A 6,222-nucleotide genomic window follows, 5' to 3' on the forward strand; every position below is an offset into this window, starting at 1 on the left:
TGTGCTGCAAACACCCAAACATAAAAAACTTTCAACAGCAGCAGTGCTGCAAACACATGTGATACAAGCAGTGCTCAAGACAGGAAAATGTCTTAATGTCCCCAGTCTTCAAAAGATATCATTTTAAGAATGGATTTTTTTTTTCTGCTCTCTGGTATTGCAATGCTTGGTTACTACTACTGTTCTTTCATTCAAGCAAGATACACTGTCCCCTTATCTTACTTCTTCCACCTCAGAATCAAGAGAAACCTATTTTCCAAACAAGCAGAAGTCCCCACTGAAATACACAAAAAAGCATAAAATATTTCAGCTCACCAGAAATTACCGAAAGGAAAACAGGTAATTGATGCTGTTTGTCTTCTTTTTTTTTTTTTCCTTCTTATTTATTTGTTTACCTGCTTGCTTTACAAATGGCAAAAAATTCTCTAAAAATCATCCTTTCAACCTGCTTATTATCTAAAACAAACCACAGTCACAATTAATGTCATTTTAAATAGCAGAATATGTTGAATTATTCTAATTTGGTGGCTAGAAGGTATTATCTACTGTGAAAAAAGAGTGGAAAGATGTTGAATACAATAAGGAGATCATCAAAGTAAAAGAAATTTCCTTTCATCTAAAAATCAAAATAAATAAACCCACACATTTACAAAATAAATAAACAAAGCACACAAGTGTTAGTAAAAATCTGGATCTTTCCTACTAACACAATGGAAGACATTAAAAATAGAAGCAAAAATGGGAACATTTCTATATGTATTACATGAGATTACAATCTCTGTGGGTGTGCAGATTACAGGATATTTCAGGTACCTTAAGCCAAGCATTTAATCATGTGAAAGTACAAACAGCATATTTCAAAATAACATCCAGGAAGAGAGGACACCTACATACTAAAAAAACATTTTTTAATCTCTTTTTCTCACAAAGAAGAATGGAAAACACTACACGGAACAGCAGCAATCTGTGCCAAATTGACATTAAAATATGGTAACTGGCTATTTCACAACTCTGCAAAGCCACAGTCTGGTACTCTCTGTGACCTTGGGTTAGATTTTTTATATAAAATACTTTAGTGACTTAAAGGGGTCTTTAAGCAAAGCTCAGGAAAGAGGTGAGCTTCCTTTTTCCTGAGTAAACATTCACCCTGATCTTCCCTGCATGGAAGGTCCTCTCCTGTGACCTTTAGGCACATTGACTGCTGGTCTACTGATGTGCATGAGGCAACAAAGAGTTTGTAGTTTCAACTACAAAACTCAAAAAACCTCAAAAGTTCCAGAATTGAGAGCACTTGTGTAAAAGGGAAAGTACAGCCACACACACACTTCACCATCATTGATAATATGCATAAAATTATTCAGGTGCAGAAACCCTAGATCCTTTCCCTAAAATATCTCTTAGCATACTTATCTTTAGGCACTTTTCACCTTGTGGATGTAATTCCTTAATTAATTACTTCATCTTCTGTCTACAATCCTCCAAACCTCTTTGCAGATCTGTTATAATACACTTACATATTCATGTGATCCAAGCATTGTCTCAGTCAAATGTGGTTTTTATTCATAATATGGATTATAATCACAGTTCTTTTGAAGTATGAGCTCATCAACACACCTAGCCAACACAGGTAGCTGCTTAATTAAAAGAGATAAGTAACAATGAGCTTGAAGTTTCAAAGAAAGACACATTTAAATATATACCCCTTTAAAAGTAACTCTGCCTAGCTGTGCAGATGCTGCACTTCATTCATAATTAAGGTAAGCTTTTACCTCCTTAATGTAGTTTACAGAAGACAAATATTTATGCTTTTCTGCACTCACTAAGAGAGAGGCAGTCCCTGCATCAGTGGTGAAGGCTGCATCTCAAGGTTTGGGTGTGCTGTCCAGGGCACATGGGAAGTATACTCAGTGCCTGTTAAGCGATGGCCAAAATTATGGCAACTAAGAGGCTGATCTCCCAGGTCTTCTGGAAGCACAGCTGCAAAACAAGTTTGTGTAGGTACCCATTTAGCCGGGAACCCTTGTGCAAAAGGAGGCCTCTGAGCAGCCATCAGCCTACGTGGGCATGCAGGTGCAGATGTGGACGCACCCAGCAAGTGGAAACACCAAGTATAAAACCAAGCAGTGCACAGAAGTCTTTTCAGGTTGAAGTTTAAGTACGGAGAAGATGGAATGTGAAAGAGTTCCAAGATGACAAAATGAGACATTGTAGGAAGTCCTAATATTTAACAAAATTAAATGTTCTTTGCATTAACCTGGTTGTGCACATTACCTTCAGCCCTGTTCTGTCCAGATGCTGGATGACTTTTAAGGAAATAACGATTTACCCTGCATCTTTTGTTCTTCTTTCTTCTGCTTCTTGGTTCTGAGATTTGGAAAGATGTGATGTTGTTGGAAAGCTAAATCAAAGGAACAAACGTGTCCGACAGATCTCTCTGGGCTGATATTCGAATTGCTTGCTAAAGTAAGTTTTGCAAGTGACATAAAAGAGTATCCCATTTCACATCCTGAGATTAGAAACTTCACTATTGTGACAGCAATTCTTATAATAGATGATGCTTGTAGAGAAAGATGTGCTTACTTGAGTAGCTTTGGCAGCCAGCGTAGTTTGGCTGCTATGAAACTAGTGCGAATGTCACAGATTTGGCTCCATTCCCAGCTCTTTTGTGAATTTGCCCAAAAATTATCACTCAATCTAGTCGTCTTGTTTTGTTTCCTCAGTGGTGCCAGGGTTTGGACTGCCCACACACGACTTTGCAAACTACCTAATCTAGTGGGTCCCTACTACAGCTAAGGGAGAAAAAAAAAGGCAAATCCTTAGCAGGCTTTTAAACATAAGGCAAAAATCTTTAAGTTCATTCTGTATTCAATGGTGAGCCAGTGGAGAACAGAGCACTAGGGAAATGAGTTGCCTGTGTTTCTAAATAGACAAGTTGCTGCATTCTATCATCTTGGGCTGTTTTCAGTCTGTGTAGCTGTATTTCCAGATAATGAGGCACAATTTCTACAAAGCAGCTTTAAATCCTGCTTCATGTGATGAAATGTTTCAATGCTTTTCATTTTCTTGTTTTGTGTTCTGCAAAAAACCTGGAGAACAATAACAGGCAGTTGATTGAAAAAATATTGGGGACTATCAGGGGCTTCAGAAAAAAATTACAATTCCTAAATATGCTAATATCTACAATTTGCTAAAAGCAGCAGTTTTGTGGCATTTACTTTAGTGCACCCTTTTCATTAAATAAAACTTTATGAGAGTTAAACTTTAATGCATTTTTTGTCTGTGTTGACAATTTGGATGGGTCTTGGGATTTGTTTGTGTGTTTATTTATTTCCTCTTAATTGGATTATAAATGGTCACAGAGCCAATTCAGTCTCTACAGTCTATAATTTAATGATGTTCTGAACCTATTTCTGAAAGTTGCCCACAGAGGAGCTGTACTGACAAAGATGCCACCTTCTCTTTTCATGGTGTAATTAAGCTTTACCTGGCTACCAATAAATTAATTTACAAGGTCTTCCTATAATTTAAATGAAATGTGAAAATCATCCCTTCTTTGACTTATTTTCAGGAAGCTGTATCAATATAATTTAAGAAATTAAATCATACCCTGTTGCTTTCAGACAGCTGATCTTAAAATCAGCTCCAACTCCTTGCTTTCTCTCCTTTTCTACCAAAATTTTTATATTTTTTCATAACTAAAAAAGCACCCATATTTTGCTGGTGTCTCTTAGCTAATATGCCATGACACAATATTGGGCATATATCGACAAATGCAACAAATGTAGGGCAACATCTATTTATTGGTGTGTTCTTAGATACTATTCTTTCTTCTGTGTATTCAAATACAGCTTTTTGCAATATGCCAGATTAGAACGTATAAAAAATAAAAATTAATCCATAATTGAGCGCAGATAAGGTACACACAGAAGCAGCACAGCTGCAGCCCTGTCATTTTTGCCAAATTTATTGAGTCCAGAGAGATAGAACTGTTTCATGTGCTATGTCATGTGGACCAGGAGATGGAAAACAGGCCCTGGGCCATTAGTAAGAATGAAGCCTTTGAGGCTTTCACCTCTGAAGAAAAGATAATACCCCTGGAGAATACCAGCATAGAAGGGATTTCTGGTGCAGACTCCTAGCAGATGTGACAGCACTCAAACTGCTTTCCCCCATGAAGCCCTGCTGACACAGACCTGTTTTGCAGTGCTCCTGTAAGAAAATTTTCAGGGGTAGGTGATCTTTAAAAGCAAACAGTCAAAGCCACAAGGCTGTGCTACTGTAGTTCAGCTGAATTTAAATATTAGAGAGGAGATTTCAAGAGACCAAAAGATTTACAGCCTCATTACACTGAAAATAGCTGCAATTTTTATGTTCTTGAGTTTTGAGGAGCTTTAAAAAGTTTTCTCCTATAACTTGGGGTTTCTATGCAGTACAAGGAAAGCTGCATCAAAAGAATGAGTGTCTGGGTCAAAACAAAGCCATAATTCCCAAGCTTGGGAGGAAAAGACATGAAGACAGAACTAGGTCAGTGACCCAGTGTTGCACCTCCGAAGATTTGCTTCTGGTGCTCTTTTTGGTATCCAGGGAACAGGGAGAAGAAGCCTTGTGCTCACCTCTAACAACAGGTGCTGCCCCAACCTATCAACCACCAATCTTCAGCTTCATTTAAAGCTGCAGCTGGCCTAATTTAGCCGTGCTGTGGCACAGGCAAAGCTATTAGAAGGTCATTGCCACAGGACTGCTCACAGCAATCTGCTACTTTAGGCAATGGTTTTTGCCTATACCTACAGACACTCCAGTGTTAGAGAGAAATTGTTCCCAAACACACATATGCCGAAAAACACTGGAATGAACAACTCTGTTTGCTGTATGTGATGATGCACTACCTTGCTGTTCTTAACTGATCTTATTTTTTTGGTTCAACTCTAGGCAGCTTTGAAACAAAATAAAAATGAAGACAAAACACAGCTGGAAGAAAATGATCAGCATAAAGTAAGTAAATAGTCAAATCAAATTGCAATCATAGGGTACAAAATAAGAGCTTTATATATGACCAAGGGAGTAAAGATTTTTATTGTATTGATTATTAAGGGTACCTGAAATCATGACACAGAAGACAGGAAGATAAGTCTATATCTCAGATAGCTTACATTTCAAACTGAACTGAAACCCTAAAGAGGTTTTCAAAAAGGGGATAAACAAGCTCTTTATTCAAAAAATAATGCAGGTGACGCTAAATACTTGCATATAAAAGATGGGTGTCCAAAGCTGTTTGCAGAGTTCAAAACCTTGCCATATCTGTCAGCTGCATGTAACAACTGTTTAGGAGTTTTAAAATTAAGCAAATGGAAAACCCCACAGAATATTACAGAATATGTAGATTTAGTGGTTCAGAGCTTCTAGATAAAACTATGACTTGTCTAGGAACTGCTCATATTTTTAATTACCTTTTTGGTCTCATGGATGAGATCAAGCTCAGTAGAATTATGGAAGTACTTATAGAGGTACAGTCACTGTGAACCAGACTTCAAGCTATTGGGAGAGTGACAGAAGTTAAGCCATAAGCAGTCACTCCTTTATATTCAGAATATGTATTTAGTGAATTACCGTCTATGGCTTATTTCTAAGTCACAAAACACAGCCACATGCTTTATGTTACTTTGCACAGCTCAATTCCCCTGCATCCATCTCTCACCTGCTATAGTAACGTGCAGTGATTCTTTGTCTGCTCTGTCAACCCCACATATTGCATCTGCCTGAGTCTGAAGTTTCCCCAGCCCCTCAGGAATAGCAGATGTGTCTGCAGCATTAATATGTCACACAGTACATCTAGATGTAAGCGAAATAACAGCCTGACATGTTCCTCCAGTCTCCAGAAAAAGCCTTGTAAAAAGTTCTTATATAACCTTGTGAGGTCATTTCAAAACACTGTTGAAAACTGAAGGATGTTGGTACCCAAGCTGAAAGTAAGCACCCTCAGAAATACACCCATTCTAGAAGAGAGACCACTGATTAGAGTCAAGCTGAGGACATTGTGTTTAATCCAATGAGGACATTTTTGCCAATTTACTTTTATGGGTGATGTGTCCTGTACCATTTAAGTCAGTACCCACATGTAGAAGCTAATCCATTCTTCTTCTGAACCTATGGAAAGTCTAAGCAGGATTTTGCAAATGTTATCTGTTTACACAAGACCAAAGTAATGCAAGAGTTATACACACC

The sequence above is a fragment of the Poecile atricapillus genome, chromosome 1 (assembly GCF_030490865.1).
Source record: "Poecile atricapillus isolate bPoeAtr1 chromosome 1, bPoeAtr1.hap1, whole genome shotgun sequence".
Lineage (NCBI taxonomy): Eukaryota > Metazoa > Chordata > Aves > Passeriformes > Paridae > Poecile > Poecile atricapillus.